At 44.8% G+C, this 12,118-nt stretch overlaps 1 protein-coding gene and 1 long non-coding RNA gene across 3 annotated transcripts in view; both read right to left on the bottom strand.

The window, feature by feature from the left end:
- LHFPL4 (LHFPL tetraspan subfamily member 4) overlaps window positions 1-389 on the bottom strand; it is a 33,397-nt gene extending 33,008 nt beyond the window's left edge. Inside the window, exon 1 of the mRNA XM_072785257.1 lies at window positions 261-389. The gene's annotated coding sequence lies outside the window, so the exon portion shown is untranslated. The remainder of the gene's footprint in view (window positions 1-260) is intronic.
- Window positions 390-1,674: 1,285 nt separating this feature from the next.
- Window positions 1,675-12,118, bottom strand: part of LOC140609888 (uncharacterized) — a 51,486-nt gene continuing 41,042 nt past the window's right edge. The window contains exons 5-6 of one of the 2 annotated variants that reach the window (XR_012011601.1): window positions 7,550-7,627; window positions 1,675-1,873 (exon numbers count right to left, since the gene is read on the bottom strand). This is a non-coding gene — a long non-coding RNA (uncharacterized lncRNA). Of the gene's footprint in view, window positions 1,874-2,075; window positions 6,636-7,549; window positions 7,628-12,118 lie in introns of those variants that run through there. The other variant, XR_012011602.1, reaches the window with a different exon arrangement.

Genomic DNA, 12,118 nt, shown 5'->3' with positions numbered 1-12,118 from the left:
GCAGGGAGCCCAGGATTGGCGGGCCAGGGCTGAGGAGAGAGGGTTTCCAGGCCAAGGCTACGAGGGCTGGGGCCGGCCGGCAGCGCGGGCCTCGAGGGGCGGGCGGCGGGCGGCGGGCGGCGGGCGGCGGGCAGGGCTGTCCCCCGAGCGCCGGCAGCGGCCGGGCCGGTGTAGGGCCGGGGGTGGGGGCGGGGGCGGGGGCGGGGGCGGCTGCCCCGCGCGCAGGCTGCGGCCGCGGGGTCGGGTGCGGGGAGACCAACCTGCGCGCGGACGGAGCAGCGGGTCCGGGACTGGCACGGCCTAGGCGCCCCGGCTCGGCGCTCGCAGCAGCAGCTGCCGCGGCCCAGGAGGCGGCCTCGGCGCGGCCTCCATCTTGCTCGGGTTCTCCCCGGGGCGCGCTCCCGCGCCGAGGCGCGCGCTCTCGGGCACCGGCGCGGCTCTCGGGAGGCGCGCTCCCGCCGCGGGCGTGCGGGCGGGCGGGGCGTGCGGGCGGGCGGGGGAGGGGCGGCCCAGGTTCCGGCATCACGGGGCGGGCTGGGCACGGTCCCAGGGGTCCCCCACGCGGCCGGCCCCCTGCCTTGGGGGACCCCCTTCTTCCAGCCCGAGCTGAGGGGCTTGTGGGCCCCCGCAGAGCCCGTGGGAATGGGGGAGGGGCCGAACCGACTATTATCTGATAGGTTCGAGCTGATCTCGTACTCCCAAATTGCCTTCCCTACAGCCTAAACAGTGCCTCGGGTTGCACCATTACGCTTCCAGCCCTTTAGGTCCTGGAGGCGTTGAAGGTTCCCAGAGTCTCCTTGGAAACTGCCAACACCCCTTGGAGAGGGAACCCCCTAAACTGTTAGCATCCCACGCCCGCGATAGGGATTCGTTGGCCCCCGGCGTAAGAAGTTGGGCCTGGACCTCAAGACCCAGGGTGAGTATCCGGGACAAGAGGGAAGGAGGCTGGGAACGTGCTGGTTTCCCTCCCTACACTCTTCGAGCGCCTGGCATGAAGTGAGCACATCATTAAGATGTGCTCTAAAGAACAAAGCGTCCAAGTCCCGGCTCAAGGTCAAGCCCAAGAACACCCTGGGGGCAAAGGAGCCAGTGTGGGTCATTTCTTTCCCTGAAGGGGAATAACTTTTGGCTTAGGATCTGCCAAGATGATCAAGGTTGGTTGGCATCCAGACAAACTCTGACAATTATTTACTACCTCTGTGACCTTGCACTTAGGCTCTCTGAACCTTTGTTTCCCCATCTATAAAGTGGGCAGGTTAAGCCCCACTTCACAGGCACGTGGAGGTAAGGGGCAGGTTTGAAAAACAATCTCTGTCAGTGGGTTCCAAATACTGAACCCTACCCAGGGGTCAATCTGATGAAATTTGCATCTATCTTCAGAAAAAAAAAAAAAAAATCATGTAAGGTTGCCAAATGTCTTTTGGGAGGGAGGGGCACTGTTCTTTTTTTCTTTTTTTCCCTGAGATTGTCTACTTCCTGCTTTCTTAGTGTAGAACTTCCTTTTTTAAAGAAGTGTTGATGATAGTTAATTTTTTCTTTAGTTAAGTTTGTTTGATGATAGTTTTTTTTTTTAATGTCCTCATTTTGGCAAAATAAAAAATAAGCAGTGTTATTTCTATCCCAAATTTTATTTTATTTTATTTCTTAGCAAAATGACTTTATTAAGAAGGCTTTGAAGTAAAAAAAAAAAAAAAAAAAAGGGATCCCTGGGTGGCACAGCGGGGGATCCCTGGTTGGCACAGCGGTTTGGTGCCTGCCTTTGGCCCAGGGCGCGATCCTGGTGACCCGGGATCGAGTCCCACATTGGGCTTCCGGTGCATGGAGCCTGCTTCTCCCTCTGCCTGTGTCTCTGCCTCTCTCTCTCTCTCTGTGACTATCATAAATGAATAAAAATTAAAAAATAAAAGTGAAGTAAAAAAAAAATAAAATTTTTGATACAATTTTCCAAACTCTTAAATCAGCTCAGCAAATATATAATCAGTAATTTAGCTGTATAAGATTAAATGTCCTTTTTTTTTTAAAGACTTTATTTATTTATTCATAGAGACCGAGAGAGAGAGAGAGAGAGAGAGAGAGAGAGGCAGAGACACAGGCGGAGGGAGAAGCAGGCACCATACATAGAGCCTGACGTGGGACTCGATCCGGGGTCTCCAGGATCACGCCCTGGGCTGCAGGCGGCGCTAAACCGCTGCGCCACCAGGGCTGCCCTAAATGTCCATTTTGATTTAAAACAAAACGTATCTTAGTTCTTTAACTTTATTCCATAAAGTACATATTTCCCTATAAATTCCCTTCCTTGATGTGGTTTCTTCTTTCCCTCTAGTTGTGGAATTTGTTCTGTCAGTCCTTGGGTTGATTTCCTGGGTTTTCAGAATGATTTGACAGTTATCTAGTTGTGTTCAAAGGACAAGCCAAGCCTAGGTTCCTCCTACTGTGCTGCCATCTCTCCATCTCAAATTTTAAAACAAAATTATGAGGCTCATAAATGGGCTCCACAATTTGGGCAACTCAGACCCATGTGAAGTCATATCATGTGAGCACAGAGTGCTCAATAAACTTGGTTTCCCCTTTCATCGGCTCCTTGCAGAGGGCATCTGGCTGTTTCCTGAGAATCCGAAGATCTTGGAATCAAGGGGCTATGGAGAGAGTTTCATTCCTCACCTTCCCCCACCTTGGCCATTGAAGAACAGAGGCCAAAGAGGAGACTGCCTTGAACAAAGAGGTGGATTGATCCTGCCAATTAGACTGATCAACCTAATTCATTTATGCATCCATGCAATAAATAAGGGAAAGTCTCCTGTAATGTGCCGGCACAGCATTATGCTAGCCCTGGGATGAGATGGTGGGTAAAACAGATGTGGCCCCTCCCCTTCTAGAGCTTACAACTTAATGGGGAGATAGAAGGTACTGGGAGGAGGATCAGGGAAGGGGTCATCCTCAAAGTTTCCTTCTGTGGATGCTCCTAGTTTGGATACTGTTCAGAACATGAGTTACTGGAGCCAGAAGCTCCATCTTTTCTCCTTACTCTGCTATGAATTATCACACACCCCCCCTTTTTTTTTCTATCCTGCTCTGCCAAATCAGGCAGTCCAGGGAAAAAAAAGCACAGAAGTCCACTTACCACTCTCTCTTAAGGGAAGAACTGGGATTCTTGCAAAGTTGGGCCTTTAGTTCCTTGTTGGTTGCTCTATTCTAGCTCTGCAGAGCAAAGCCACCCTGTAGACATCTGCCCGCCACCCATACCACCTCTGACATTTTACTCCATTCCCCCTCACTCAGTCCCTGTGTTTGGTGAGATTCAACCCACCACCACCATTTTCCTCTTCTCTAGAGAGGGGCAAATGATCAGGCCTGGGCAATGAGAATACTCCATTGTTCTAAACAAAATGACTGGTTCAGGGGTAGGCCCATAAGCCAACCCAAATAGTTGAAACTGATATCTAGTTTGAGATATCTAGATTGATATCTACTTGAGATTGATATCCTGCAGTTTGCAAGAGAGAGGTATTGTCTTTCTGTTGAGTTTGTTGAACTGAGTGAATGGTAAATTTCAGCTAATGGGAGCCATCTTTGACACCCTAAGGAGAGACTTTGTCTAAGAATAAAGTGAACACATAGAAAGGTAAGATATGGAGAGAGAGAGAGTTCTGATGACATAGTTTGAACACCTGGATCCATCCATGCCTGAAGACCTGCTTCTGGATTGTTCTATTTGGTGAGCCAATACATTCAAGTTTTGCTTAAGCCAGTTTGAGATGGGGTTTTGTCACTTCCAATCAAAATCATCCTACATTACTCAACTACATCTCCCAAAAGAGAGCAGGGCTGGTATAATAGATTGTTTATATTGTGAAAGAATGCCTGTCAGGCTACTCCTGACATAGTGGAATAAAAGACCAGAATTTGAGGTCCATCTCTGCCACTGGACGATGATGCTAATCCTCAGAGCCTTATTTTCTTCCTTTGTAAAATGGAGAAAAACATACTTTTTACCTACAGATGTTGTGAGAATTAAAAGAGATAATGGATGGAAAGGAGCTTTGTAAACTGAAAATGGCTTTATAAATGTAAAGGATTGTCATTAAATTTTAATAAGTGGCTTGCCCAAGGATTAGAAATAGCAGCAGTATCGGAAAAGCACTTGCTGAGCTGTGAGTAGGTGGCACAGAATGTCTCCTTGTTTTAAAAACTAACCTTGGAGCAGTTACAGAAAGAAAGATTGAGAATGCTCTACAGAAAGAGCTTCTCTTTGACCCCAGGGAATGGCCAGACCAGAATGGAACATTTGTGGAAATGAGATGGGGATTAAAGACCATAGGGCAATGATGATGCTGGACTGAGCACCTGGATGAGAAGCGAAGCCCCCAGGCCAATTCCAGCCAGTATCTTAGTGAAGAAAGAGTTGTAACTTGCTGGGTACCCTTATGCCTAAATTAAGTGTTCAATTACATTGAATGTTTATTAAGCTCTTACAACATTCTAGGTCCCCTGATCTTCATTTGACATTATGTATGTATGTTATGTATGACATGCAAATGTATTATCTCATTCAGTCTTCACGATAGCCCTGTAAGATAGTGTTTGGAGCTAAACCATATCCCTCCCCCGAAAAAAAATACATATATTGAAGTCCCAACCTCTAGTACCTCAGAATGTGACTGTATTTGGAGACAGAGACTTTAAAGAGGTGATGAAGGAGGGGCAGGCACCTGGCTGGCTTAGTTGGTGGAGGAGCTTGTGACTCTTGATCTTGGGGTTAAGAGCTTGAGCCCCACATTGGGTGTAGAGATTACTTAAGAATAAAAAAAAGAATAAAAAGTATTTGAAGAGGTGATAAAGGTAAAATGAGTTCATCTGGGTGGACTGTGATCCAGCATCATTGGTATGCTTATAAGAGGAAATTAGAACACAGACAACACAGAGACCACAGGATGACTGCAGAGGACAGAGAAAGAAAGTAGCCATATACAAGCCAAAGAGAGAGGCTTCAGAAGAAACCAAACTTTCTGACATCTTGATCTTGTACTTTCAGCCACCAAAACTGTGAAAATTTTAACTTGTCTTGTTTAAACCACTCAGTTTGTAGTATTTTGTTATGCCAGCCCTAGCAAACCAATACAGGTTGGTACTATTATATGCCCATTTTGTAGAGGAGGACACTGAGGATGAATAACTTGCCCAAAGTCACACTTCTAGCAATTGGGAGAGTTGGGATTTAGCCTCAGGAGGCCTGCTCCAGAGCCCACATTCTTAATTACTGTGCCAGATAGATCATTCTGAAGAGTGGAATCAATTCTTCTCAATTACCTTTGTTTCCTTTTTACATTCCTATCATTTGGTTATGAACATATATGCACTGGTATCACTATCTGGGTTTAAGTCTAATTTCTGCAAATTACTAACTGCTTTTAAGCACCAGTTTCCTCATCTATAAAGTGGGGATGACGATAATAGTATTTCCCTCGAGCGTTTTCAGGAATGTTGAATGAGATATTGTGCACATAAAGTGCTAAGCACTTGCAAAACATTGAAAAGCTATTTGCTATTATTATTGCGTAGCTAGAAAGTGGGATTTCCAGGATTCAAACCTGGGACTAGCTTGGCTAAAGCTACTAGTGCAATCAATCAATCAATCAATCTACTAGTGCATTTAACTCTCACATTGAACTGTCTGAAGTTCCTGAGCCCTTGCAGAGAGGCACCAGATTTATGGAGTCAGACCATGGGTAATTGTATTCTAATTCTGAGTCGTATGTTATGTTTATTCTTTGAACGTCATTTTTCTAGTCTATAAAATTGAACAACTCCTTAACCTCACATGGTTTAAATGAGGTAAAGTATGTAAGATATTGGTCACACAACAGATGCTCATAAACATTAGTAGAGAGGATTTTGTCTTTTGTAGGAGGTTAGGTTTTAAAACAAATGCAGTTTGGGGTGGGGGATGGTGCCTGGCTGGCTCAGTAGGAAGAGCACACAACTCTTGATCTTGAGGTTGGGAGCTCAAGCCCCATGCTGCATGTAAAGATTACTTAAAATTTTTAGAAACAAATGTAGATGGGGAGAAATATGGTGTAAATTACCCTTTAAAAAAAAACCTTAACTTTCCATGAAGTACTATAAGCAAGTTTTCATGTATACCACCCCATCCTGTAGTTTTTAGGTACTAAAGTTTCAAAAAACTGAGATAGACTAAGGAAAATGGAGGGAAAAGTCCATTTTCAGGGGCACCTGGGTGGCTTGGTCAGTTGAGCATCTGCCTTTGGCTTGGGTCATGATCTCGGGGTCCTGGACTCGAGCCCTGCATCTGGCTCTCTGCTCAGCAATGAGTCTGCTTTTCCCTCTCCCTCTGCCTCTGTGATCTCTCTTGCTCTCACTCTCTCTCAAATAAATAAATAAAATCTTTTTTTTAAAAAAAGCTCATTTTCAGATATGGAGACATTCAAACCATTCTGCCATTAACATAGTATTTCTCTTTTAAAATAGGGGTATTTTGGGCAGCCCCGGTGGCCCAGCGGTTTGGCTCCACCTTGGGCCCTGGGTGTGATCCTGGAGACCCGGGATCGAGTCCTGCATCCGGCTCCCTGCATGGCGCCTGCTTCTCCCTCTGCCTGTGTCTCTGCCTCTCTCTTTCTCTGTCATGAATGAATAAATAAAATCTTTAAAAAAAGGGATCCCTGGGTGGCGCAGCGGTTTAGCGCCTGTCTTTGGCCCAGGGCGCAATTCTGGAGACCCAGGATCGAGTCCCATGTCGGGCTCCCAGTGCATGGAGCCTGCTCCCTCTGCCTGTGTCTCTGCCTCTCTCTCTCTCTCTCTGTGTGACTATCATAAATAAATAAAAATTTTAAAAAAATAGGGGTATGTAGAAAATTGTAAAGAATTCATAAAAAAAAGAATTCATATTTACTTGTAGAATTTACTCTTTATAAAGTCTCTAAAATATTACTACACAAAACAGGTTAATTTATGCTTGTAAGGAGTAAAATAAATCATGTAGCCACCTCTTCGGGAATCAATCCTTAAATGTGTGTATAAAGCTGCAATGGAGCCTGGGGTGCCCGGTTGGCTCAGTCAGGAGAGCATGTGACTTGATATCAGGGGCAAGAGTTGGGTATAGAGTTACTTTAAAAAAAAAGCTAAAATGGAAAATCTATGGAATTTGTCTGTCCAGCATTTCCTTTTTCTTTCTTCTGATAATATTCAGCTTCTTTTTTTTTTAATTTTTATTTATTTATGATAGTCACACAGAGAGAGAGAGGGGCAGAGACACAGGCAGAAGGAGAAGCAGGCTCCATGCACCGAGAGCCCGACATGGGATTCGATCCCGGGTCTCCAGGATCGCGCCCTGGGCCAAAGGCAGGCGATAAACTGCTGCACCACCCAGGGATCCCAATATTCAGCTTCTTTTAAGAAACTGGCTTTCCTCCCCTCTCTGGGCAGGAGTAGATATGGGTCCCAGGCCGGCCAATCATATTATCTTAGTCAGCTCAGCAGGTATTAGAAGATATCATAGACTGTGTGGCTTAAACATGAAACATTTCTTTCTTACAGTTCTGGAGATCATGGTGCTGCATGGTCAGATTCTGGTGAGGACTCTCTTCCCGATTTACAGATAGCCACCTTCTTTCTGTTTCCAGATATGGCAAAGAAAGAAAGAGAGAGAGCTCTAGTCTCTTTTTAGGAGGACATTAATCGTATCAAGGGCTCTATCCTCACAACCTCATCTCAACTTAATTACCCTCCAAAGACCCTACCTCCTAATACCATCACAATGGAGCTTAGGGTCTCAACATATGAATTTGGGTGGGGAAACAAACATGTAGTCCTTAATACTGCCCCACCCACTGGCTTTAATCCTTTGGTCTCAGGATGGGCACCTGAGCCCATCCTGGTCAAAGGATTTCTTTGGGGAAATAGAGGTAGGGGTGGGGCAGAGAGAGATGTTTGGTTCTCCATTCCTTGGATCATAAGCTGTAAAGATTCCACCTTTAGGTTGTAAATTATCACATTCACCATCCCATTGGGGAGCCTGAGGAAAGTAAGGCCAACATGTACACAGAAGATGGATTGAGGGATACCTGGGTGGATCAGATGGTTAAGCATCTGCCTTGGGCTTAGATCATGAACCCAGGGTCCTGGGATCAAGCCCCACATTGGGCTCCCCACTCAGAGAGGAGTCTGCTTCTCCCTTTCCCTCTGCCTCTCCTCCTGCTTATGCTCTCTCTCTCTGTATCTCTCTGTCTCAGATGAATACATAAAATCTTAAAAAAAAAAAAAAGTAGGTTGAAAGATGGAGAGATTCTGTTTTTTTTAAGACTTTAATTTTTTTTTATTATTATTTATGATAGTCACAGAGAGAGAGAGAGGCGCAGAGACACAGGCAGAGGGAGAAGCAGGCTCCATGCACCGGGAGCCTGATGTGGGATTCGATCCCGGGTCTCCAGGATCACGCCCTGGGCCAAAGGCAGGCGCCAAACCGCTGCGCCACCCAGGGATCCCCAAGACTTTAATTTTTTTTTATAAAAATTTTTAAAATTTATTTATGATAGTCACATACACACAGAGAGAGAGAGGCAGAGACACAGGCAGAGGGAGAAGCAGGCTCCATACACCGGGAGCCCGACGTGGGACTCGATCCCGGGTCTCCAGGATCACGCCCTGGGCCAAAGGCAGGCGCCAAACCGCTGTGCCACCCAGGGATCCCTTAAGACTTTAATTTTTAAGCCATCTCCACATCCAAGGTGGGGCTTGAACTCACAACCCCAAGATCAAGAGATACATACTCCACTGAACTGAACCAGCCAGGCACCCCTGAAAGATGGAGAGATTCATAATATTGTTTGAGATCCTATTATTGAGGTTATACATGTCTTTACATCATTCTTCTTAATCCCCCCCCCCCTTTTTTTGTCTACAATGGTTTGAATTACCTTTCTTTTCAATGTTCCTTCCTCCAAGAATCCTAATAAAAACTCTGTCTTGGGGTACCTGAGTAGCACCATTGGCTAAGCTTCTGACATTTTATTTCAGCTCAGGTCATAATCTCAGGGTCATGAGATCAAGCTTAGCATGGAGTCTGCTTGAGATTCTCTCTCTCCATCTCCCTCTGCCCCTATCCCTGCTTGTACACACTCTCTCTCCCTAAAATAACTAAATAAAATATTTTTTAAAAAACATGTTTCTCTTCCTCTCTCAATATCACACGTTATTTCTTGCTTTTTTAAAAAAGATTTTATTTATTTATTCATGAGAAACACAGAGAGAGGCAGAGACACAGGCAGAGGGAGAAGCAGGCTCCCTGCAGGGAGCCTGATGTGGGAATCAATCCCAGGACCCTGGGATCACGACCTGAGCCAAAGGCAGATGCTCATCCACTGAGCCACCCAGGGATTCCTATCCCTTGCTTTTTGACATGAGAATTAATCATTCATTCCTTCACTCATTCAGTCAATAAATATCAGTAGCATCTCATATTTAATAGGCCCCGTAGGAACACAAAGATGAAGACCCATCCCTGCCCTTGAGGAGCTCACCATCTAGAGGAGGAACAAGGGAACAGATGGGGTATAATGAGTATAACAGAGGTGTCTCAGAAATTTGGAGAACCATGTGAAGGGGCTCACTGGACTGTGATCTTGAGTGAGTCACCTAAACTTTCTGAATCTATAAACTTTTGTTTCTTTTATTTTTAAGATTTTATTTATTTATTCATGAGAGACACAGCAGAGAGAGAAGCAGGCTCCATGCAGGGAGCCCGATGTGGGACTTGATCCTGGGACTCCAGGATCACACCCTGGGCCAAAGGCAGCGCTAAACCACTGAGCCACCGGGGCTGCCCTAAACTTTTGTTTCATCTATAAGGAGGCCATCATAAAAAATACTGTTTCACAGATTATTTAAAAATAATGTGCTTTATACTTGAAGCAAACTAAAAATGTGAATGGTTCATATAATAACAAGATGCCTCAAAAAAAAAAAAAGATGCCTGAATAACTGTAGCATACCTTTCCTCATAAGCATCTGTATTATTCAGAACTCTTGGGTTGCAAATGACAAAGACCTAACAAACTGGCATAAGCAAGAATAGGTTCCAGTAGAATCTAACTGCTCACACGACAGGGTTAGGAATCAGCCTCTTCCCTGCTTTACTGTCCATCCTTGGCTCCACGCCTTGTCAAGATCTTGCCAACTTATGGCAAGATGGCTTTGCTAACTTTGTGATTTAAAAGAAATGGTCTATGTGATACTCCTATTTTGAAATTTGTGGAAAATCCCTTTGAGCCCTAATACATGGTCAGTTTTCATAAATGTTCTCTGTGTGCTTGCAAAGAATGTGTATTCTCTATTAATCGAAGGAAGTTGGGATGCCTGGGTGGCTCAGTGGTTGAGCGTCTGTCTTTGGCTCAGGGCCTGATCCCAGGATCCAGGATCGAGTCCCACATTGGGTTCCCTATGGGGAGCCTGCTTCTCCCTCTGCCTGTGTCTCTGTCTCTCTGTGTGTCTCTCATGAGTAAATAAATAAGTCTTTTTAAAAATGGAAGGGGGCAGCCCCCCCCCCCCTCCGTGGTGCAGCGGTTTAGCACCGCCTGCAGCCTGGGGTGTGATCCTGGAGACCCAGGATCGAGTCCCACATAAGGCTCCCTGCATGGAGCCTGCTTCTCCCTCTGCCTGTGTCTCTGCCTCTCTCTCTCTCTGTCTCTGTCTCTATGAATTAATAAATAAAAAATCTTAAAAAAAACAAATAAAAATGGAAGGAAGTTCTGTATGTTTATTAGCTATAGCCTGTTAATTGTCTTGTTCACATTTTAAGGATCATTACTAATTTTTTTTTTTTTGTCTGAGAAGTATATTAAAATCTCCCATTCTGATTCATGAAAGGACATGAGAGAACTTTATGGAATGATGTTAATACTCTATATCTTGCTGGGCATTTAGGTTACACGGGTGTATGTATTTCTCAAAACTCAGCAAATGTATACTTAAGATTTGTGCATTTTGGGATGCCTGGGTGGCTCACTGGTTGAGCACCTGTCTTCAGCTCAGGGCGTGATCCTGGAGTCTCGGGATGGAGTCCCACATTGGGCTCCTCACAGGGAGCCTGCTTCTCCCTCTATGTCTCTGCTTCCCTCTCTGTGTCTCTCATGAATAAATAAATAAAAATCTTTAAAAAAATGATTTGTGCATTTTGTCACATGCAAAATTTATTTCAAAAGAAAAATTTGCAACTAGATAGTCAACTTCAGTTAATAGTCTTTAAGGGAAAGGATACTGACTGCAACTTACTTTGGAATGTATAAGAAAATAAGATGGGTTGATACACGGATAGAAAGAGAGATGGTGGGCAGCCCCGGTGGCGCAGTGGTTTAGCACCGCCTGTAGCCCAGGGCGTGATCCTGGAGACCCTGGATCGAGTCCCACGTCAGGCTCTCTGCATGGTGCCTGCTTCTGTCTCTGCCTCTCTCTCTCTCTGCGTCTCTATGAATAAATAAATAAAATCTTTTAAAAAAATTTTTTAAAATAGAGAGATGGATAGTTATGTGTAAAAGCAAATATAGAGTAAAATGCTACTGGTAGGACTTAGGTAGTAAGTACAGGCATGCCTTGTTTTATTGTACTTTGCTTTATGGCATTTTGCAGATACTGCATTTTTTACGAACTGAAAATTCGTGGCAACCCTGCTGTGAGCAACTCTATTGGCACCATTTTTCCAATAGCATTCGTTTGTTTCATGTGTTTATTTCACATTTTGGTAATTCTCAATATTTCAAACTTTTCGTTAATATATTTTTTATGGTGATCTGTGATCAGTGATCTTTGATGTTACAATATATGCAACAACAAAGCCTGGATGACAACACAATTGTTTATAACATGGTCTACTGTTGTTGTTGTTTAAAGATTTTATTTATTTATTTGAGAGAGAGAGAGAGAGAGCATGAGTGGGGGGTTGGGTAGAGGGAGCAAGAGAAGATGATTCCCTATTGAGCAGTGAGCCAGACACAGGGCTCTCCCTCTCCCCTCCACTCTCTCTCCCTCAATTAAATAAATAAAATCTTAAAAAAAGAAATGGAGACTGGAGATGTGACTGAACTGTTGAAATCTCATGGTAAAACTTTAA

The sequence above is a fragment of the Canis lupus genome, chromosome 19, assembly GCF_048164855.1.
Source record: "Canis lupus baileyi chromosome 19, mCanLup2.hap1, whole genome shotgun sequence".
Lineage (NCBI taxonomy): Eukaryota > Metazoa > Chordata > Mammalia > Carnivora > Canidae > Canis > Canis lupus.
Note: the sequence above shows the minus strand (reverse complement) of the source record. Positions and strands in the feature narration are given on the sequence as shown.